The 23,734-nt window shown below is 37.6% G+C and overlaps 1 pseudogene; it reads left to right on the forward strand.

Annotated features, from left to right (window-relative positions):
- The first annotated feature begins 9,435 nt into the window (after nucleotides 1-9,435).
- Nucleotides 9,436-23,734, forward strand: part of LOC114045164 — a 68,819-nt pseudogene continuing 54,520 nt past the window's right edge.

The raw sequence follows: 23,734 nt of genomic DNA on the forward strand, positions 1-23,734 counted from the left end.
CCTGTTCATATCCTTTGACCATTTATCAATTGGGGAATGATTTGTATTCTTATAAATTTGACTTAATTCTCTATATATTTTAGAGATGAGGCCTTTATCATAGAGACTGGTTGTAAAAATTCTTTCCCAATTTTCTACTTTCTTCCTAATCTTGGTTGCATTGGCTTTGTTTTTGCAAAACCTTTTCAATTTAATGTAATTAAGTTATCCATTTTACTTTTCATAATGTTCTCTATCTCCTGTTTGGTCACGAATTCTTCTGTTCTCCATAAATTTGATACGTAAATTATTCTCTTTTACTTATAGTTTCATCCTTTATATCTAAATCATGAATCCATTTTGACTTTATTTTGGTATATGGTGTGAGATTTTGATGTATGCCTAGTTTCTGCCATAGTCTTTTCCAATTTTCCCAGCAATTTTTGTCAAAGAGTGATTTCTTATCCCAGAAGCTGGGGTCTTTGGGTTTATCAAATAATAGATCACTATAGTCATTGACTACTGTGTCTTTCATACTTAACCTATTCCACTGATCCATCACTCTATTTCTTAGCCAGTACCAAGCAGTTTTGATGATTGCTGCTTTATAATACAGTTTAAGATCTGGAATACCTAGGCCACCTTCCCCTGCATTTCTGTTCATTAGCATCATGAGTCTTTTGGAATTATCTTGGATCATCATTTCATTACTAAGAAAAGAGCTAAGTCTATCATAGTTGATCATCACACAATGTTGTCATTACTATGTACAATGTTCTCCTGTTCTACTCACTTCACTCAGCATCAGTTCATGTAAGTCTTTCCAGATTCTTTTCTGAAATCTGCCTGCTCATCATCTTATAGAACAATAGTATTCCATTACTTTCATATACCACAACTTGTTCAGCCATTCCCCAATTGATGGACATCCCCTCAATTTCCAATTCTTTGCCACCACAAAAAGAGCTTTTAGAAATATTTTTATAAATGTGGGTCCTTTTCACTTTTTTGGATCTTTTCAGGATGCAGATCTAGTAGTGATATTGGTGGATCAAAGGGTATGCACAGTTTTATAGCCCTTTGGACATAGTTCCAAATTTTGAAGCTGGTTTTTCAACTCAAGTGTAATACTTCATATTTATACCCTTTGGAATTTCAACCTATTAGATTGAACCCAAATTTCTAGCCTGTTGAGATCTTTAGGTTACTACCTTTTTTTATCCAAAATGTGAGGTGTTCTTCCTAGCTCTGTGTCATCTACAGAAATAAAATAAAGCCATTTATATCATAATTGAAATAGGTGAAAAATGTTAATAAACAATAATCAAGTACTTATTATTTTCCTAAGAATGTGCTGTGTTGATAATATAATGAAAGGCAAAAACAATCATTAAGCTTACAATCAAGTAGTGGAAGCAACATGTAAATAATTAGGAACATAAAAGATACACAGACTAGGTGAAAGTTAGAGATAGAGGAGAAGGATATAGAAGCTGGGTAGCCTGGGAAAATCTTTCTGCAGAATGTAAAATTGGAGCTGAGTTTTAAAAGGAACTAGGGAAGGCAGTGGTGAAGTGGGAGAAGATTCCAGGCATGAAAGATGATCATCACAAATCGTGGAGACAGGAGAGTAACATGTGATAAACAGCAAATAAGACAATTAACTTGCATTGTGAAGTATGTATAAGGGAGCAAAATGGAAGAACACTAGAGAAGTAGGAAAGATGCTGGTTGTACAGAGCTTTGAATGGCAAAGAACTTCATATGTTATTTGGGAGATAATATGGAGTCATAGAATTTTAATGGGTAGTTGGGTGTTATGGTCTGAATTATACTTTAGGAAAATGACTAGCAGTTTTGTGGATATTAGATTAAGGTAATGAAACACTTGTGGGAATCTAGTTAGGAGATTAATGTAACAGTACAAATGGAAAGGACTGAACTAGAGTGGTAACTATGTTGAGAATAAAGAGCAACATATGTAAAATGGGAAATTTAAAACTACAGTATGCTGTAACTTATTGAAAAATTTGGGTGAGTGAGAAGGAGGACTCAAGGATAAATTGAAAGTTGCAAACATAGGTAACTGGAAGGATTGTAGTGCCTATAACAGGAACAAGGAAGTTCAGAATGTGGAAGGGGAAGAATGCAATGAACTTTCTTTTGTACATGTTGAACTTGAGATATTATCACAGATTGGCATGACTCTCCTCTAAAGACTTTCTCTGAAGGCTTAAACTGATATCAAAGAACCTATCACTACTTCTCTACTCTTTGAATCAAACTATTCAGCCAGTTCCAAATATATCTAATTGTATCTAATTCACATATATTTATCTTTTCCATAAGGAAGGCATGAGAGATTTTAAGTGTCATTGCTACAGTCTAGGAAAGTATATATTGTATATCTATATATTCTCCCTATCTACCAGTCCAGTAACCCTTTAAAAATAAAGGTGGTACAACCTGATCTATTTTTCATGAAACCCTTGGGATTTTTGTGATTGCTGCTTATTTTTTTTTCAAAATGTTCAGCAAGTATTCTTTTAAAAAATGTGTTCTAGAATTTTCCAGACAATAAGTACTTACAGACTTCTGTTCTCTTCTCCCTTTCCCTCTTCTTCCTCCTTCTCCTTCTCTCCTCCTTTTCTTCCTCCTTTTTCTTCTCCTCCTCATTTTCCATATCCTTTTCCTTTTCCATATCCTCCTTCTCCATATAATCCTCCTCCTCCTCCTCCTCCTTCTTCTTCTCTTTATCTCTCTTTCACCAATGAATTTGTTCCTCCTCAATAGTGCAGTATCTTGGTTTTGCCCTATGATCTTTCACTTTCTTTCTCTTTTTCTTTTTTTAAACATCCAAAATTTTTGTTCTCCTTCCCTAACCCCCAATTGGAAACACAATATAAACAAATATTTAATAAACATGTATAGTCAGTCAAAATGATTTTCCATATTGACTATGCCAAAAAAACCCCAACTATTTCTTTCATGCATTATGAGTCCTTCATCTTTCTAAAAGGAGTTAGGTAACATGTTTCATCATTTGTGCTCTAGAAACTTGGTCATTAAACTGAAAAGAATATAGCACAATAGTATTCCATCAACATTTGTATTCATCACATTTACATGATGTAATTGGTCTACCCATTCCCTTATTTATGGGCATCCCCTCAGATCCTCATTCTTTACAACCTCAAAAGAGCCATAAATATTTTGTACATTCTCAGAGTTTATTTTGCTTAAGACTAATCTTTCCTTAAATCTATTCTCTTTTTATATCCCTCTCCTCTTTATCCTTCTTCCTCCTATTCCATTGTTGAGTAAAATATATTTCTGTATCCAACCATGCAAGTGTGTGTGTGTGTGTGTAGTCTTCCTTGTTTTAACCAGTTTAGTTGAAAGTGAGGTTTGTGTCATCCAATAACCAACATCACTTCTACCTTATTTGTATAAATCTCTAATCGTGTACCCCAATTTCGAAATAATTTTCCCTATCCTCCATTTCCCTTTCCCCCTAGTGTATTCCTCTTTCCCTCTTTCCATTCTGCTTTTAAGGTTATCAAGACAAAATAGAACCACTTCCATTTCTTCTATCTAATTAGACTCCCTCTGTGCCTCCTGGGAATGATAGAGTTCAGAGGGACTCATGCATTACATTCCTATACTGCAATATAAGCAGTTTATCCTTGTTTAGTTCCTCTTTCTTCATTATTTATTCATGTCTATCTTTTTATATTTCTCTTCACTACTTGAACTTCAAAATTCCTCCTCTGTTCTGGTTTGTTCAACAGAAATGTGAGGAATTCCTCTATTGATTTAAAGGTCTATTTTTTCCAATTTGATCCATGATCTTTCAAAGGTCATTGACTAGGATTCACCATTAATATCTATTCAATGCTTGAAATACTAAAATAGGTATTACCCAGGACCTAAGATACTTACACAAAGTAAGTGCTTGATTGATACTTTCAATGAGTTTCTAGGAATGGTATGCATCAAGATTTAATTCACTTTTACCCCTATAGTTATAATCTCACAAAGACTACATTGTGATACTAATAATATTTGATGTAACCCAAGACCATTTTGAGCTTTCTGATAGCTTTAACCCAGATTTTGACAGATTTTCAAACCCAAGTTCTTTGCAAAGCCTAATAATCAAACTGGTATCTTCCAAAATCCTTATTAGGAGTATTCAAAATGTAATGCAGCAGAAAGATTACATTTTGCTGATAATAGATCTTTTTTTCTTAAAGAATTATTAGTTTAAAGAAAACTGCAGTTTAGTTCTTAAAATCTAGCCACTGCTCTGATTCTTATAATCTAGCCGCAGCTTAGATTCTTAAAATCTAGCCATGATTGGGATTCTTATAATATAGCCAATAAGCCAATAGTTTACTAATGTACAGACTACTTAAGAGTCTGCCCAATATGATGGATGTTCTAATAAACCTTGTCTTTGGCTGAAAGAAAGCTAGGGTCAAACTCTTTTGGCAGGACCTGCATGTTGTGATTTTGGGGTCCCAGCACCCTTGAATTCCTTAACTGCATCATTTTGGTGGCCCATATGGGGAAAATGCCTAACCCCAAGTTCTTCTGCAGCCAAGATGGGAAGGTATGTAAGTCTCCCCTCCCTCCTTTCTTGCTCTGCAGTTAGGGTCACTCTCCAAGCATCAAGGCTTGGAGGTGCTTTTCATGCAGACAGTTATGAGGCTGTCTCGCACTGTGCCTGACGCTCTCAGGCTCTTGGTCCACTGAATTGGTTCAAAGCCATGGACCTGGGTACACCTTCCACAGCATACAGGACAAAGATGGATGCCCTATTCAGAAGTGTATGAATTCCCTAGGTGCCAGGGAATTGGAGAAAAACTGCAGTTGCTTTTTGGTTCCCTGAGACATACTTACTCCCTTCCCTCTATACCCCTGAATTATCCTTCATGGAGGTTACAGGGGAAAGTTAGAACAGCTAAAAATATCTTGGCAGATTCTGGAGGTTTTGTGATTGATTATTTTGAAACTCCTTCTCACAACCTTGGTCACTCCTTTCTCCCACTCCCTTCCCTTGATTTAAGAGGGTATCCCTCCCCCACCTGGGAAAGGAAGGAGGGAGTAGGGGCAGCAGCTACAGCATGGGCCCCACAGGCAATGGCCTTAGACCCTGGGGCAGCCTTTGCCTGGAAACATCACCCAGGTTCAGCACATCCTGTTCAAGGTAAAGAAGCTATCCTTCCAACTTGGGTAAGGACACTTTTTTAAATTTGTAGTTTGAACTGTTGATAATGAGATGTTGATTCTCTGTGTAAAGTAATTTGGAAGTGCATTTAACAAAGCTGAAGTCACCTGATTGGTTTGTTTCAAGTTTCAAATTGGTTAACTTTCTGTATCAGTTATATCAAGCAACTTTTCATATTTTGGTTACCACTAACATAATTTAGCTATTGTTGGTTATTGTTTTAATGTGTAAACTAGCCAAAAAACTTGTTTGGGTTATATATGGCTTGATGAAAATTTGCAAATGTATAGAAATCTCTAATGATTGGCTTTTTACACTAGGACAAATTTAAGTTTGAGATGTAAATCCTGGAAAAGTTTTTCCTAAACTGTGATTAGTAAAACTTGCTGTTTGAGGTAAAAGCTCATAGGATTTTATTTTGAGTTGTCCGATGGATCATAATCCATTGGTAATCAGTAATCCACCATCTTGAGAGAAATGCCACAAGCTACTCAGACAAGGTGATACTGGTGGGAAGTCAGCATGGGGAAAAGCTGAGATGACAATTTTAACCTCGGTCTAAGATGGGATCCTCCTGGCTCAGTTTCCCATTTATGTTCCTTTGAAAGGGAATGTTACCCACCTGGCTATTCCTGAGTCTGGCTATGGGGTGTATTTGATACTGCATGGCTGGAAAACTGAATTATCTGAATCCAAATAGAGCTAAGGATGTTTGATTCTCTCATTTGGGCCCTAAATCTAGTCCCTGTTTTATATCTGGGCCCTGCAGTCTTTTCTGTCAGATTTGTGCCTTTCATACCACAAGCCATTCACCTAGAGTTGCTAGTAAACAGTGATTACCAGACCATGTCCTCCATCATTCCTGGATTCAGCCTGTGCTCAGTTCCAGTCAACTTCCTCTTTGGGACCCCCTTGAGGCAGGGACAGCTCTATGTCCCTTGCCATCAGGAAGCAGTTTCAGAAGCTGAGACCTTTGCCCCTTACTCCAAAAGAATTTGGGTCCCATTTATTTGAGGGGAGAATGATGGGGTTGGGATCTGGGCCCCAGAAAGGAAAAACCCTGGACTTTCCCATGTGTCCAAATCTCTGGTGTTAGCCTGAGGCTATAATCACATCAACTGGCTTTTCATTGTGGCTATACCTAATCTCCCCTCCATTGTTTTACCTCCCTAAGGCCCACAGCCATTTCCCACCCTTAATCCTAGCTAGGCTCCATTCTCCCTTGGCCAGGAGGTCCAGGTCCCAGGAGTTCTGTTCACCTCAGCTTCCTGGCCACCCCTAGGTCCCTCCCACAGGCTTTCTGTATATGAAATCCATCTTGTCTCCTTTAAGATGCTTAGATTCTTAAAATCTAGCCACTGCTCTGATTCTTATAATCTAGCCAGTAAGCCAATAGTTTACTAATGTTCAGACTTCTTAAGAGTCTGCCCAATATGATGGATGTTTTAATAAACCTTGTCTTTGACTGAAAAAAAAAAGGAAAACTGCATTTTTTCACAGGCACCATATCACTTTGTACCAGATTATATCACTAAGTAAAATTTCCAGTGCAGCCAAATTCAGGAATTACAGGGTGCTTCCAATTAAATAGATCATGCCCATCCTCTTAAGGCATAACTAAAGCAAAACATCATTTGGTGATTTATTTTTTAGACAATTGGGGTTAAGCAACTTGCCCAGAGTCACACAGTTAGTAAGTGTCAAGTATTTGGTCTGAGGCTGGATTTGAACTCAGGTCCTCCTAACTTCAGTGCCAGTGCTCTATCCACTGTGCCACCTAGCTGCCCCAGTGATTTTCTTGATCATGTGTGTGCAAAGGTCCATATGTTACCAATTCATTCTTCTTTGTCTATGACCTAACTATGTGGGAACTATTGCACTTTGCAAGACAAACATCAGTGTTGCTTTGAAAATGGCCTACTATGGTCACCGTATAAACACATTTAAATTCAGAATGCTCCCTATTGGCCTTTAAGTCATGATTTCTTCAGCAGAAATTTGGAAAGATCAGTTTAAGAATAATGTTTTGCAAAACAGCAATAACAACAATAACAAAAATAGCTTTGAGAGGAAAGAAAAAAAAAAGAAAGAAATTTAAAGAAAAAAGAAATTCCAGCTCTATAGTAAGGTTGTAAGTCAAAACTCAAAATTAATTCTGGAGTACAAGAAAAGGAAACAAAATGTAGTCAGATATCAGAACATAATCCTTTGGTGGTCACAATTGATTCATTTCTTATAAAGACTTTGAAAGCATAAACAGCATTCCACAGCCACAGTTTACTGCTTCTAAACTGAGAAGGGGAAAATATGATTCATCATTGGTTTTTGGGAACCAAGACTGGTCATTGTATATAATTTGAATTCTGTGTTGCTTTTGTATTGTTTTATTACCATAATTACAATTTTGATATATATATTCATCTCCTAGCTATGTTTCTTTTACTGTGTTACTTTATACAAGACTTCCCATGTCTCCCTGAAATTGTTTTGTTATCATTTTTTAATATTTCTTTTCCTCTCTTGGCTCTATGTCTGACTCTGTGGACTTCACCATCATATTTCACTTCCCTTCTGACCTTGGAATTTCCCTCATTGTCTCTGACCATCCTAACCTGTAATATCTCTGAGGTGTTCTTATCCTAACCATCGCTGTGTGCTCCACTTTTCATATTGTTGATTTCCTCCTAGAAGGGCCTAGCTAATAATTCTTCATTCCTCTACTGGTTCTGTTTCTGATTTTGGTCTTTACCAATAGCTCTTCCCTTCTCCCAAATATCTTCTCCTTCCCCCTATTTTTTTTAGTTTATATTTACATATTATCTTCCCAATCAATCAATCAACACTTATTAAGATCCTACTAGATGATGGGCATGATGCTAGACTCTGGAAATACGAGAAGAAACAAGAGACAGTCCATGCCATTAAGACGTTTATGATTTAATGGTGGAGATATTATCCAAATAAATGAATATGAAGCAAGCTATATACAGGATTAATAGGAAATAATTATAACAGAGGGAAGGAGCTGAAATTAGGAGGGGTTGAGAATCACTTCCTGTAGAAGGTGAGATTTTAATTAAGACTTAAAGTAAGCCAGGGTGATTGGTATTAAGAGTGGAGGAGGAATAGTGTTGTAGGCATGAGGGATAACCAGAGAAAATGCCCAAAGCCAAGTGATGGAGTGTCTTGTTTTCAGAACAGCTAGTATGCTAGGGTCAATGTATTGAAAAGTAAGTGTAGGGAAGTAAGGTGTGTGAATATGCTGAAAAGCAAGGAAGGGAATAGGTTAAGGAAGACTTTAAATAACAGAATATTTTGTATTTAATCCTGGAGACCCTGGAATTATTGAATAGGGGTAGGTTGGTGACATGATTTGACCTGTGTCTTAGGAAACAAGCTTTAGTAGATGGATGGAGGAAGGATTAAAGTGGGGAATGATTTGAGACAGTTAGATTATTTCAATAATTCAGGTGTGAGAGCTTTTACTCAAGTGGTGACATTGTCAGAGAAAGAAGGGGGCACATATGAGAGATGTTACAAAGGTAAAATTGATAGGCATTGGCAAAAATTTGGATATTTGGTCTGAGAGATACTGAAGACAGTTGGATGGCTCTTTGATTGTGAGCCCAAGGGACAAGGAGAACAGTGTTGTCCTCTACAATAATAGAAAATAGTAGGTTAAGGAAGGTTTGGGGGAAAGACAATGAGTTCTGTTTTGTATGTGTTGCATTTGAGATGTCTACTGAATATCCAGCCTAAGATGTTTGAAGTATAAGATTAGAAGTTAGCAGAGCGTATGGAGCAGGATAGGTTGATTTGAAAATCATCAGCTTAGATATTAAATTTACAGGAGCTAATGAGATCATGAAGTGAAATAGTATGAGGGAAAAACAAAAGAACACAGCATAGAACCCTGAGGGACACTTATGGTTAGAGGGCATGACCTGGAAAAGCAAAGGAGATAGACAAGGAGTGGTCAGATATGTAGGAGGAAAACCAGGAGAGAGGGGCACTCCCCCACAAAAAAAGAGGAACTAGAGAGAAGAGGTTAACAAGGAGAGAATGGCTGTTTCAAAAGCTGTAAAATTAAAATGTAAGCTCCTTGAGGACAGAGAAGGTCTTTCTTTTTGCTTGCATATAGCATAGGATCAGCATATAGCAAAAACACTTAACAAATGCTTATTAAGTGAGGGAAATGGCACTCAGCTCAGTGGGGTTTTAGCATGGCAAAACAGAACTCACCCAGGCGCATCTGCATCCTGCTGCTGGGGCTGCCAGGGTCAACAAATGTATGCAGGTTCCCAAGTTATCTGTAAGTTTCTGTGTTTCCCATTTGGCTACAGGGGGCATGCTGAGGGCCATGGTAGTTTCCAGCTCAGAGCTCTACTATAGATCCAAGAAGAAAATGGATGTTGGAAAACTAATGAGTCCTGAGAGAGTCATGGAACTTAGTAAGAAGAACTTAGATAACTGCTAGTAAGAATGGCTTCTCTCAGACAGTGAGGCAGTCAGAAATGCTTGACTACTTCATGGACAAGAAGGTGAAAAGAAATCTAGATTCAGTAATTGAGTTCAACATTGACTACTATCTACTTATCCAGAAAGTCAAAGGAAGGCTGATCCATCCTGTAAGTGACCCACTCCTACAGTGAGGAGCAGCACATTAAGCATGGTGTCATGGGAAATCCTTGATTCAGATGATAACAAAACTGCTTTGTAAATGCCCCTGAAGATATACCACACCCAGATTACCTCCATGGTATAGCACTACAGTAAGCAAGGGATCCATTCTGCCATGGATGCTTTGTAGTGCCCAGATGTGGTGTTTGCTAGCACCCTGACAGCCTTCTTCAAAGATACATGTGAGGAAACTGAGGCACAGAGAAGTTAAGTGATTTGCCCAAGATTACATAAGTACCATATGACTGCAGTCCAGGCAAGACCACACCATTGCTGACCAACTTCAGAGCAAGAGTTTGAACTTTTAAATGGAGCAGAGAAGGAGTTGGTGAGGAACTTAAAGGGATACAAGTATTATGGGAAAATTGTTTTAGTGCATCATTGTTTTATCCTATTTAAGAAGGAGTTTTATAAAAAGTAGTTAGTTGAGACAGTATGTTAGGGGAGGAAGGTTAAAAAATTAAATTTCTTGAGGTGGAGGGTGTAGGGAAGAGGAGGTAGACCTAGGATTGATTCCACAGGATCACTTAGGGACAATTGTCTTTCATCCAAGAATGTGATTGTAATTGAAAAGCCCTTCACTTAAGACCTTAGTTCTCATTTATGGACCTCTAAACTTGACAGATGGGAAGAGCAGTGATTCTCCCTGTTGTTTCCAATCTGTTTTGTACCTCAAATAGGGTATATTTGGGTTTCTGAGCTTAATACCTCATAAAATCTGACCAAATAACAGTCCTCCTCATGTTTGGAAGGGTGGTGAGGAATGTATGTGGCAAGGGTGGCTAGATAAATAAGATTTAATGGAACTGGTAAGGTGAAGACAAGGAAGGTTGATTATTCTCATTTACCTACATCTGATGTGACTAATTCCATTAATTTCAATGGAAAAGTCATCATTAGTTGCTACCTGTAAGTGAGAATTCTTTCTTCTTGCCTTCATTCTACACGGTGTGAAGAATATTTTTTCTTTCATTTTTTTTTCAGCCAAAGACAAGGTTTATTAGAACATCCATCATATTGTGCAGACTCTTAAGGAGTCTGAACATTAGTAAGCTATTGGCTAGATTTTAAGAATCAGAGCAGTGGCTAGATTATAAGAATCTAAGCATCTTAATGGAGACAAGATGGACCTTATATAAAGAAAGACTGTGGGAGGAATCTAGGAGTGGCCAAGTAGTCCATGAAGTAATAGAATTACCAAGGGTGGGAAGTGGCCTGGGGCCATAGGGAGGCAAGACAATGGAGGGGAGATTAGGTATAGCCACAATGAAAAGCCAGTTGATGGGATTATAGCCTCAGGGGAACACCAGAGATTTGGACACATGGGAAAGTCCAGGGTTTTTCCTTTCTGGGGCCCAGATCCCAACCCCATCATTCTCCCCTCAAATAAATGGGACCCAAATTCTTTTGGAGTAAGAGGCAGAGGTCTCAGTTTCTGAAATTGCTTCCTGCTGGCAAGGGACATAGAGCTGTCCCTGCCTCAAGGGGGTCCCAAAGAGGAAGTTGACTGGAACTGAGCACAGGCTGAATCCAGGAATGATGGAGGACATGGTCTGGTAATCGCTGTTTACTAGCAACTCTAGGTGAATGGCTTGTGGTATGAAAGGCACAAATCTGACAGAAAAGACTGCAGGGCCCAGATATAAAACAGGGACTAGATTTAGGGCCCAAATGAGAGAATCAAACATCCTTAGCTCTATTTGGATTCAGATAATTCAGTTTTCCAGCCATGCAGTATCAAATATACCCCATAGCCAGACTCAGGAATAGCCAGGTGGGTAACATTCCCTTTCAAAGGAACATAAATGGGAAACTGAGCCAGGAGGATCCCATCTTAGACCGAGGTTAAAATTGTCATCTCAGCTTTTCCCCATGCTGACTTCCCACCAGTATCACCTTGTCTGAGTAGCTTGTGGCATTTCTCTCAAGATGGTGGATTACTGATTACCAATGGATTATGATCCATCAGACAACTCAAAATAAAATCCTATGAGGTTTTACCTCAAACAGCAAGATTTACTAATCACAGTTTAGGAAAAACTTTTCCAGGATTTACATCTCAAACTTAAATTTGTCCTAGTGTAAAAAGCCAATCATTAGAGATTTCTATATACTTGCAAATTCTCAGCAAGCCATACATAACCATAACCAACAATAACTAAATTATTTTAGCAGTAACCAAATTATGAAAAGTTGCTTGACATAACTGATACAGAAAGTTAACCAATTTGAAACTTGAAACAAACCCATTACCAATTAGGTGACTTCAGCTTTGTTAAATGCACTTCCAAATTACTTTACACAGAGAATCAACATCTCATCATTAACAGTTAAAACTACAAATTTAAAAGAGCATGCTTACCCAAGTTTGGAGGTTAGTTTCATTACCTTGGGCAGGATGTGCTGAACTTGGGTCAAACTTTGAGGTAAAGGTTGCCCTAGTGTCCAAGGCCATTGCCAAGGGGGCCCATGCTATAGCTGCTGCCCCTACTCCCTCCTTCCTTTCCTAGGTTGGGGAAGGTGATATCAAACGTGAGGGGTAAAGGGTGAAACTCTCTTCTCCTATGAGAGGGGTTAACAGATTCCCTCTTGACTCAAGGGAAGGGAGTGACCAGGTTGTACAGGTGTTTCAAAACTCCTTAATGATCAATCACAAAACCTCCAGAATCTGCCAAGATATTTTTAGCTGTTCTAACTTTCCCCTGTAACCTCTATGAAGGAGAATTCAGGGGTGTAGAGGAAAGGGAGTAAGTAAGCCTCGGGGAACCAAAAAGCAACTGCAGTTTTTCCCCAATTCTCTAGCACTGAGAGAACTGACAGAATTGGACATACACTTCCAGATAGAGCATCCATACTTGTCCTCTTCTACGGTAGGTGTACCAAGGTCCATGGCCTCAAACCAACCCAGTGGACCAAGAGCCTGAGAGCATCAGGCTGAGTGTGAGACAGCCTCATAACTGTCTGCCTGAAAAGCACCTCCAAACCTTGGTGCTTGGAGAGTGACCCCAACTGCAGAACAAGAAAGGGAGGGAGAGGAGGCTTACATACCTTCCAGTCTTGGCTGGAGAAGAACTTGGGGTTAGGCAGTTTCCCCATATGGGCCACCAAAATGATGCAGTTTAGGGGTTCAGGGGTGCTGGAACCCCAAAATCACAACATGTGGGTTCTGCCCAAACGAATTCAACCCGAGCCTTCTTTCATACAAAGACAAGGTTTATTAGAACATCCATCATATTGGGCAGACTCTTAAGGAGTCTGAACATTAGTAAGCAATTGCCTTATTGGCTAGATTATAAGAATCTGAGCCAAGAATAATATTTCTTTAAAAAAAAAAAAAACGACTTCTGAAGATTATCTCATTCCAAAAAAATCCTTCCCTTCTTCAACTCATATGGTTGAAACATGGAAGCCCTACAGTGGTGTTTGTTTTTTGTTTGTTTTTGTTTGTTTGTTTTTTAAAATAAGGTGCCTTTCACATTTAACTGAGTAAATGTTGCTCTTTTTTTTGAACCTGAATCAATAAAATGTATTAAACATTAAAAAAAGTGCTTGTTAACTTGACTGAAAACTTATTGCACAGTAATATTTAGTTATATCTATATACCATAAAATCAACTACTTCCAATCAATATTCAATCACATTGTTTCACTTTGCTTTTTTGCTAATAAAGAAAATGCTACTATGAATTATTGCTTTTGTCACTGATTTCCTGGGAGTTACATGTCTAATATTAACTACAGTGATTTCAATTGCAAGAATATTTCTGTACTGTTTTTTTTCATAAATGTGAAATACTTTCTAAAACATTAAAACCATTTCACAGCTCCACCAACAGTGTATTGCCATATATCTTATCTCACAGGCTCTGCCACATTGTCTATTTACTTCTTTTATCATTTTTGCTAATATGATGGATATGAGATTAAACTTCATGGTTGTTTTAATTTATATGTCTCAGTGTTTTGAAGCATTTTTTAATATAGTTGTTGAGTGCTTTCATGTTCCTTTTTGAAAACTTCTCATCATAGACTCTGGACAATTTTAATCTTATATGTTCAAGGATGTCACTTAATCTGTTATGTTTGTATATCAGACTGCTATCAAAATAGTTGATGCAAAAATATTTTCTTACTTGACAGTTTCTCATTCTAATGACTTTGATTTCAGTAATTTATGAGGGCTTTTTGTGTACATATACAAAATTACTAATTTTGTCTTTTGTGATATCCTTTTGTTATTTTCCTCTCTCAGCCCTAATCCTGGCTTCCAGGCTTCAAATCCATGTCTCCACAATTGACTTATTCCACAACATCCAACAGTGTGTAGGATCTTCTCATTCTTGAGTATTAAATGACATCGGGCAATTTCTCAGCCTGGAATATCCTGTTATAAGTCCCACCCCCTTCTGCCATTGGTGATTTTCTCCATTTTGTAGAGGGGCTTAAGCTTGCAATCATTTCTCTCCTACCCTTATTCCTGGCTAAAGGACTTCATAACCATATCCTAATGTACAGCCAGGTACCTTTATGAGTTAAATTGCTTTTTATCTCTCATTAGAATGTAAGCTCCTAAAAGACAGAGACTGCTTTTTTCCCCCTTTTTTCTTTACATTTGAACTCTCAGAGCTTAGCACAGAAACCAGAATGTAGTAAGTTTTTAACAAAAGGCTATTTTCTTCCTTCCTTCCTACCTTCATTCTTTTTCATAATGCCATTTGTTCTTTTAATTCATTTACACATATATTTATTAAACACCTGTTATGTGAAGTATAGGGGTGAATAGGTGATGCAATGGATAGAACCCCATGCCTGGCATTAAAGAAGCCTGAATTCAAATTTAGCCTTTGACACTTATTAGCTGGGTGACTCTGGGCAAGTCACTTTAACCCTGTTTGCCTCAGTTTCCTCTCTTGTCAAATGAGCTTGAGAAGGAAATGGCAAACCTTCTAGTATCTTTGCCAAGAAAACTGCAAAGTGGGTTACAAAAAGTTGAGCACAACTGAGACAATTGAACAAGAGCAACAATGTGAAGTACACAGTCATGTCTCTTTGGAGTTCAAAAACAGAAAATAATTTCAATGATTTCAAAGAACCTATAATCCCCTGACAGGATACCATATGTATGTATCTAAGTATATATTGATTGTATAGAAGTCCTAACAATGATTTTTATAAATTATTTTCCTAATATCCCCTCTCCCCTTAAGCCTGGGTTGAAAAAAATCAATTTAATTAAAAAAAATAAAAGAGAAAACAAATAAAAAAGTAAGCTCCTACTATGTGCCAGGAATTGTATCAAGTGCTTTACAAATATTAGCAATTTGATCCTTACAACAACCCTAAGAGTAAGATGTTAATATTGTCCTCATTTTATAGTTGAGGAAACTCAGGCAGAAAGAAATTGTGATTTTCACAGATGTACATGTTAACACATAGGTGATCCTGGTTTGAACTCAAGTCTTCCTGATTCCAGGCCCAGTACTCTATTTACACATAGGTGCCTCAATGGATAGAAATACAAGAATCACTTCCTAAAGGAGGTAATTTTGTGGCCTATTAGTTCACTTCATTTAATATAATCCAAAAAGAGACCCAGCTAAGGGACGTTACCTTCATAAGAAACAGCTTATTCTGTTATATGTCCATTGATTATAAACATAAATATAGTTGAGGTGATTCATGTATAACTGTTGTTAGTTCAAAGTAATCAAGGTAAGACAAAGTAGGTCAGAAGTTTCAAATTTGCTGTCCCAGGGATTCAAGCCACCAGAATATTTCCAAAGTGTGGCCAGGAACCAGATTAAAATGCAAGTGGGAAATGTTTAACAAAATAGATAAAAAATGAAATAAATAGAAGTGCAATATAAAGTAGATTATTTTAATTGCATGACATAGAAATGTTAATTTACAATGTTCTAAGTCATTATGCAGTCCATAGGGATCCATTTCTTTTTGAGTGTGACACCACAGAAGTGGGTAGATAACCACAAATATGTCTACACTAATAGAAAATCAACTAAAGACCCCACCCCAACTGATAAGACTGATCATGTCATCTTTGTTTAAAAAATACAGTACAGTATTGAATGATATCTCTAGTCAATGGGGAATGTGGCCAACCATTCCAGTCACAAAGTAAATTAGGCAACTTATTGTCCTGTGATATGTCCTGGGAATGGTCATGAACTGATAAGACATTTCAAATATAGCCAGAACATAACATTACTTTCTTGTGTGATAGAGAGGTAACCTTAAAGGATAGAGAAGAGAGTTTGTTTATTTTTCATTGCATTGCCAGGGTAAATTTGAGTTAGTATTCTCTCTTGTTCCGTCATGGAAACGAATCTTTAAGTTATTCAAGGCTGTTTTATCCATTGTTCCTGTAGGTCACTCTGCAAGAAGTATTTTTTTTTCTATTTATGATTGAGGCAATTACATTCCATCTGTCTGAATGTTCTCTAATTCCATTCCTTGAAAGGGAATGAGGTCATGACTATTGGAAGTTTATGAAAGTGAGCAAAGTTGACTCAAACTTATCTTCTGAAAGAAGAGCATAGAAAGGCCAATAGGTCAATTTAGAGCTAGTCTTGGGAATGATGAATGGAAAAGAGGGCATTCTTTTTTTAAATTGAATTTAGGAAGATGAAAACAGGCCTTAAAGTAGTCTTCTCACCCAAGGCCATGGTTTTATTTTTTTCTATATTGGGGAAGAGTTATATTTGAATCTGATTCTGCATCTTTTAGGTTACTGCTAGTGCTTCCAAAAATGTAAAGTAACTTTTGTTATTCATCTACCTCCCCAGCCTTTTCATTGTATTTCATTTAACACAGATCGGTTATTGCATTATGTTTTCTATACTCTGTTGCTGGAAAATGGTTATTCCTCATATGTGAACTCTGTATGACTAGTGTGGATATCTTATATATTGTGTATATATGTTATATATACACATGCATGTATAGAAATATAATTACTTTCATAAGCAATATCTATATATGTGTCTATATCAATATATAAAATATAGATAGATACAAATATTGATTGGTTGTTAGCTGTCCTTCATGTTTTAAGAGGACCAAAATGACATCACTATATTGAGGTCAAGATACATTATGTTCAGAGGGATACTTCTGGGAACCAAGATGGTAGAGTAAGAAGTAAGTCACCCTCACCCTCCCTTATTGACCTCTGAAAGTCCAGAAAATATTACCCCAGGAAAAACTCTAGAACAGTTGAGTCAGCAGAAAGATGGTGTACAGCAGCCTCATAGTGCAGGAAGCTTGGGAGATTAATGAGAAAGGTCCTTCTCATTCTGGGGGAGGAGGAGCAGCACAGGTTAGGAAACATCCTAGCAAGCCAGTGGCAAGCCCCACCTCAACAAACCAAGGGGAGATCCTGAGCTCCAGGTGGTGGAAAAGGCAGGTGGCAATACTAGGACCCCTGAGTGCCTTAGTACAGGCAGGGGAATACCAGCTCAGAAAACCACCACATGCACCTGCATTTTCCAGTAGCCAAATCTTCTGGTGCTTCAGTACAACTGCAGGTTGGCAGATGTCCTTCAGCAGTCAAACATTTGAATGCTTTAAAGAAGCCCAGGTGAGCAGGCATCCCCCAGTGGCCTGACTCCCCACCCCCACACCAAGAGCTCCAGTGCTTCTGACCCCAGCTCAGCACCAGGTAAGCTGCTAGACACCCATAAACTCCAGAATTTACAGGTTTCTTTTCCTAATCCCCAAACCTGCCAGAGTCTTCCTCTCAGGTGCCTCCCATGCATACTGAAGAGAGTGTGTGTGGACACAGCTGAGGCCCCAGCACACAAAACCAGTGACCAGGTCCCAGGCTCCCAGCACAAGAAGCTTGGGTCAGTGTCCCCTTTGTTCCAGCAGGACAGCTCAACTTTAGAAACCAGGAAATAGGCAAACACCATAAGCAGAAAGCAGAAATGAAAAATGACCATAGATTCTTATTATAGGAACAGGTAAGATCAAGGAACAATTTCAGAAGAGGACAACATTGTCAATATTACCACACCTGAAATCTCAAAGAGGAATATGAACTGATCTCAAGCTCAAAAATCCTTCTTGGAAAGCTCAAGAAGGATTTTAAAAGTCAAATAAGAGAAGTAGAAGAAAAAATGGGAAAGAGAGAGTCAATGACTTGTGAAAAGAAGGACAAAAGTTGACTGCAGAAAACAAGTCCTTAAAAACATAATTGGCCAACAGAAAAAAATACACTGAAGAAATTAACTCCTTAAAAAGTAGAATTACCCAGATGGAAAAGGAAGCACAAAAACTCATTGAAGAGAAGAACTTCTTAAAAAGTAAAATGGGCCAAATGGAAAAGAAGGTACAAAGTCTAATAGAAGGAAATAATTTGTAAAAAAAAAAAAAAATAGAATTGTGCAAGTGGAATCTAATGACTTTATGAAATATCAAGAATCAGTCAAACCGAACCAAAAGAATGAAAAAAATAGAAGAAATTATAAAATACCTCATTGGCAAAACAACTGACCTTGAAAATAGATGCAGGAGAGACAATTTAAAAATTATTGGTCTACCTGAAAACCATGATTAAAAAAAAAAGAGTCTGAACAGCATCTTTCAGGAAATCATCAAAGAAAACTACCCTGATGTCCTAGAATCAGAATGTAAAATAGTCATCTAAGGAATCCACCAATCACCTCCTAAAAGAAATCCCAAATTGAATACAACAAGAAATATTGTGGCCAAATTTTAAAATTACCAGGTCAAAGAGAAAATACTGTAAATAGACAAAAAGAAACAATTTAAATATCATGGAATCATGGCCAGTATTATGCAGGATCTTGCAGCTTACACATTAAAAGATCAAAGGGCATGGAAGATGATATTCCATAATGCAAAGGAGCTTGGATTACAACCAAGGATAAGCTACCCAGTAAAATTGAGCATAATACTTCAGGGGAGCAGATGAACATTCAGTGAAATAGGGGACTTCCAAACCTTACTGATGAAAAGACCAGAGCTCCACAGAAAATTTGACCTTTAAATACAAGACTGAAGAGAGGCATAAAAAGTAAACAGGAAAGAAAAACAACAACAACAGCATGTTATTAATAAGGGCAAACTGTTTACATCCCTACAAGAGAAGATGAAACTTGTAACTTGAGAACTGCATCATTATTAAGACATTTAAAAGGGGTATACATAGACAGAGGGCATGGGTATAAGCTGACTTTGATGTGATGATAAAAAAAATCTAAGTGATGAAAAGGGATTGATCTGGAAGAAGAGGTAGGGAGGAGGCAGACAAGGGTAAATCACATCAAACTAAAAGGCACAAAAACCTATTACAGTAGAGAGTAAGAAGAGAGGGAGATGAACATTGTTGGAACCTTACTTTCATCAAATTTGGCTCAAAGAAGGAATAACATGATCAGTTAGGTATAGAAATTTAACTTATCCTATAGGAAGTAGGAGGGGAAAAGGGAATAAAATGAATGAGGCTGATAGAAGGGAGGGCAGACTGAGGGAGGTTGTGGTTGAAAGCAAAATTCTACTAAGGGAAAGAGAGAAAGGAGAAAGAAAAGCATAAACTAAGGGGGGAAATAGGGTGGAGAAAAACATACAGATAGTAATCATAACTGAATATAAATGGGATGAACTCTTCCATAAAATGGAAATGTAAAGCAGAGTGGATTAAGAACCATAATCCTACAATATGTTGTTTAAAGTCCTGGAAAGACTTATACGAACTGATGCTGAGTGAAATGAGCAGAACCAGGAAAACATTGTACCAATAACAGCTACATTATGTGATGACTGACTTTGATAGGCTTTGATCTACTCAGCATTGCAAGGATCTTAGACAACTTCAAAAGACTAATGATGGAAAATGCTATGCACATGCAGGGAAAGAACTTGGAGTCTGATTGGAGATGGGAGCATACTTATTGACCTCCTTTTCTTTTTTTTTTAATTAATTTATTTTGTTTTATCAACAATCACTTTCATAAGCTTTTGAGTTTTAAATTTTTCTCCCCCTCCGGGACCTCACCTCCCTCTCCTTAGATGACCTGCAATCTGATATAGGCTATATCTATATATATATCTATATATATATGTATGTATATATACATTCCTATTACACATATTTTCACATTTTCATGTTGTAAGGAAGAATTAGAACCAATAGAGGGAACCACCAGAAAGAGGAAATAAAAAAAACAGAAGAGAAAAAAAGAGCAAATAGTATCCTTCAATCTGCATTTGAACTTCATGGTTCTTTCTTTGGATGTGGATAGCATTTTCCATCATACGACTTTTAGAGATATCTTAGATCCTTGCATCACTGAGAAAGGCTAAGTCTATCAAAGTTAGTAATTTTACAATGTGGCTGTTACTGTGTACAATGTTCTGTTTCTGCTCACTTCACTCAGCATCAGTCCATACAATTCTTTCCAGGTTTTTCTGAATTCTGCTTGCTCATCATTTCTTATAGCACAACAATATTACATTACATTCATATACCACAACTTGTTCAGCCATTCCTCAATTGATGGGCATCCCCCTCAATTTCCAATTCTTTGCCACCACATATAGAATTGCTATGAATATTTTATGCATGTGGGCCTTTTCTCATTTTTATGATCTCTTTGGGTTATAGCCCTAGAAGTGCTATTGCTGGGTCAAAGAGTATGCACATTTTGATAGCCTTTTGGGCATAGTTCCAAATTGCTCTCCAAAACTGGATGAATCATTTCACAACTCAACCAACAATGCATTAGTGTTCCAATTTTCCCACATCTTCTCCAACAGTTATCATTTTCTTCTTTTGTCATGTTGGCCAATCTGATTGGTATGATGTGGTACCTCAGAGTTGTTTTGATTTGCATTTCTCTAATTAATAGTGATTTAGAGCATTTTTTCATATATCTATAGATGGCTTTAGTTTCTTCATCTGAGAAGTGCCTGTTCATATCCTTTGACCATTTATCAATTGAGGAATGATTTGTATTCTTATAAATTTGACTTAATTCTCTATATAGTTTAGAAATGAGGCCCTTATCAGAGAGACTGGTTGTAAAAATTCTTTCCCAGTTTTCTGTTTCTCTCCTAATCTTGGTTGCGTTGACATTGTTTGTGCAAAACCTTTTTCCATTTAATGTAATCAAAATTATCCATTTTGCATTTTGTAATGTTCTCTATCTTCTGTTTGGTCATGAATTCTTCTGTTCTCCATAAATTTGATAGGTAAACTATTCCTTGCTCTCTCAGTTTGCTTAAAGTATCAGCCTTTATATCTAAATCACGAACCCATTTTGATTTTATTTGGTATATAGTGTGAGATTTTGGTGTATGCCTAGTTTCTGCCATACTCTTTTCCAGTTTTCCCAGCAGTTTTTCTCAAATAGTGAGTTCTTTCTCCTTTTCTTTTGTTGTTTTATTTCCTCTTTCTCATGGTTCCTGCTATTAGTTCTAATTATTCTTTTCATCATGACTAATGTGAAAATACACTTAATATGAATGTATAAGTAGAGCCTATATCAGATTGCATGGCATCTTTGGGTGGGGGGAGGAGAGGGAAAGGGAGAAAATTTAAAATTCAAAATCTTATGGAAACTAATTTTGAAAACTAAAAATAAGTAAATAAATTATTAAAAAAAAAAAGAATAAAGGAGGGAGAACATTCCAAGCACAGACGATAACTAGAGAAATCTCTTCTTCAGTTGGAAGTTTGACTAGAGAGGGATTGACTTCAACCTGAGGTATATGGTTAATGGCTTTCACGTTGGTTGATGATGGTCTGTTGAGAACACTATGGAAATGTTTATCCCATCTCTCCAGAATCATGTCCTTATCACTAATCAATGTGGTTCTATTAGCACTGAGTAGCTAAGATGTACTATAGGTCTTTGGCCCATAAGTAGCCTTCAGGACATCATAAAAGTACTTTGGATTGTTACTGTCAGTGTCAAACTGAATTTCATCTGCCACCTTCTTCTTCTTCTTCTTCTTCTTCTTCTTCTTCTTCTTCTTCTTCTTCTTTTGCTGCTGCTGCTGCTGCTGCTGCTGCTTTTTGGAGGCAATCAGGTTTAAGTGGCTTGCCCAAGGTCACCCAGCTACCTGGATTTGTATTCAAGTCCTCCTGACTCTAGAGCTGGTGCTCTCTGAACTGTACTACCTAGCTGTCCCAATCTGCCCTTTTAATGACCAAAGAATCCTTCATTTCTCTAAACTTCCCTTGCACTTTACTTTTAATGGAGTTATTGCTACCTTTTTAGAGGCAAACTATCTTGATGGTAAACCCTATGGAATTCTCAATTTTCACTTGGCAGCTTCTAAATTTTTGTCAAAGCAATCGTGATTTTTTGTGAGTGTTCTGGCCCAGATGAGTAAATGTGGTGCTGTACCCAAAACCTCTGAAAACTATCCACTCCTTTTCTGCTCCATTATTGTGAACTTTGTGTTGGCTTAACTTTCCCTCTAAGTTACCAACAAACTGTTAACATGGGGAGAAGCACTCTAATCTGTTGACATTAAGTGTTCTGATAGTTATCTTGTCTTGGGGCAGCCATTCTTAGTGAATGCAAATGTTTAGGTTGGAAAGGATGACTATATTCAATCCAACACTCTGTGGCAAACATCACCTTCATCACTCTCACATGCTGTCTGTCTCTTCTCCTTATAATGACATAGTCTATTAAATGATACTGTTTGCTGAGAGAATGAATCCATGAAGTTTTATTGCATTTAAGTAAATGGAAGAGAGTGTTGGTGATGAGAAGATCATGAGATGCACAAGTCTTCAGTAGTAAGTGACTGTTGCTGTTGCTGTTTCCAACTCCATTCCTCCCAAGGACACCCTGCTATTTCTGATAGTCATTTGTGTCTACTCAGGCATTAAATTCACTCAGAATTACAAGCTTATTTTCTTCCAGCTTATTGATTATGAGGATCTCTAAGTCATGACAAAAGTTTTTGTACATATTTTTTGTGTTCACGTGACAGGGTGGGATCCTTGCCTGCTGCAGTAAGCAGGCCAGAGTTGGGTGAAGTAGGCAGTTTTTAGGCCACCTTTTCTAGCCCTTTCCTTATGCCAGGAGTTAAGCAAGGCAGTCCTTTAAAAAAGTTATTCAAATACTCAGAGGGCTGCCAAATCCAACTGCTGCTTTAGTCCAGTGAGAAGATGACCCCATGGCCTGGGCCATGTTGTGTGCAGGATTGTGACTACAGCTCCTAGTATGTCTGCCCCACTGCTTTATCACTTGCCCATTACCACAAGACTTTGAGGGAGGTAAAAATTATAAAATGGTATGGGTGATATCTTTTGACTCATGTAGAAATTGAATTTGTAAGGCAGAGTTATGTGAAGTCCTTGGTCTCTCTCTTCCAAAGTCATTGACATCAAATGGCAAGACAAAAGTCAAGACTGGGTGATGACCCAGGATGCAGTGGATGGCCATGGCATCTTCAATGTTTAACCAAGCTCTAACTGCTCCACAGCATTTGCTTCAGTCACCTTCATGGTCATTGGAACAACTTGTTTTCATACACCCATTTCACTGGAGAAGTCTTAAGATGCTTGGAGTAGATAACCCTCTAACACACTGATGAGTTTGAAACCCATCAGTTATCCTCAGCCTGGTTTAGTCTGCCTTCTTAAATTGTTTAATGGGGTGTGACCACTTCACATGCTAAAGCTTCTTGGAGCCACAAGTGAAAATTGGGTGACAAATTGGACACCAAAGCTTGAAAGCAGACCTGAAAATGGCTTGGCCACCTTCACACCAGAGGTACTAGTCTTCCCTCACTACCCATATACCGCTTTTAGATTTCCATTGCCTGCACCTAACAAGTATC

The sequence above is a fragment of the Vombatus ursinus genome, unplaced genomic scaffold (genome assembly GCF_900497805.2).
Source record: "Vombatus ursinus unplaced genomic scaffold, bare-nosed wombat genome assembly UNPS02014778.1, whole genome shotgun sequence".
Lineage (NCBI taxonomy): Eukaryota > Metazoa > Chordata > Mammalia > Diprotodontia > Vombatidae > Vombatus > Vombatus ursinus.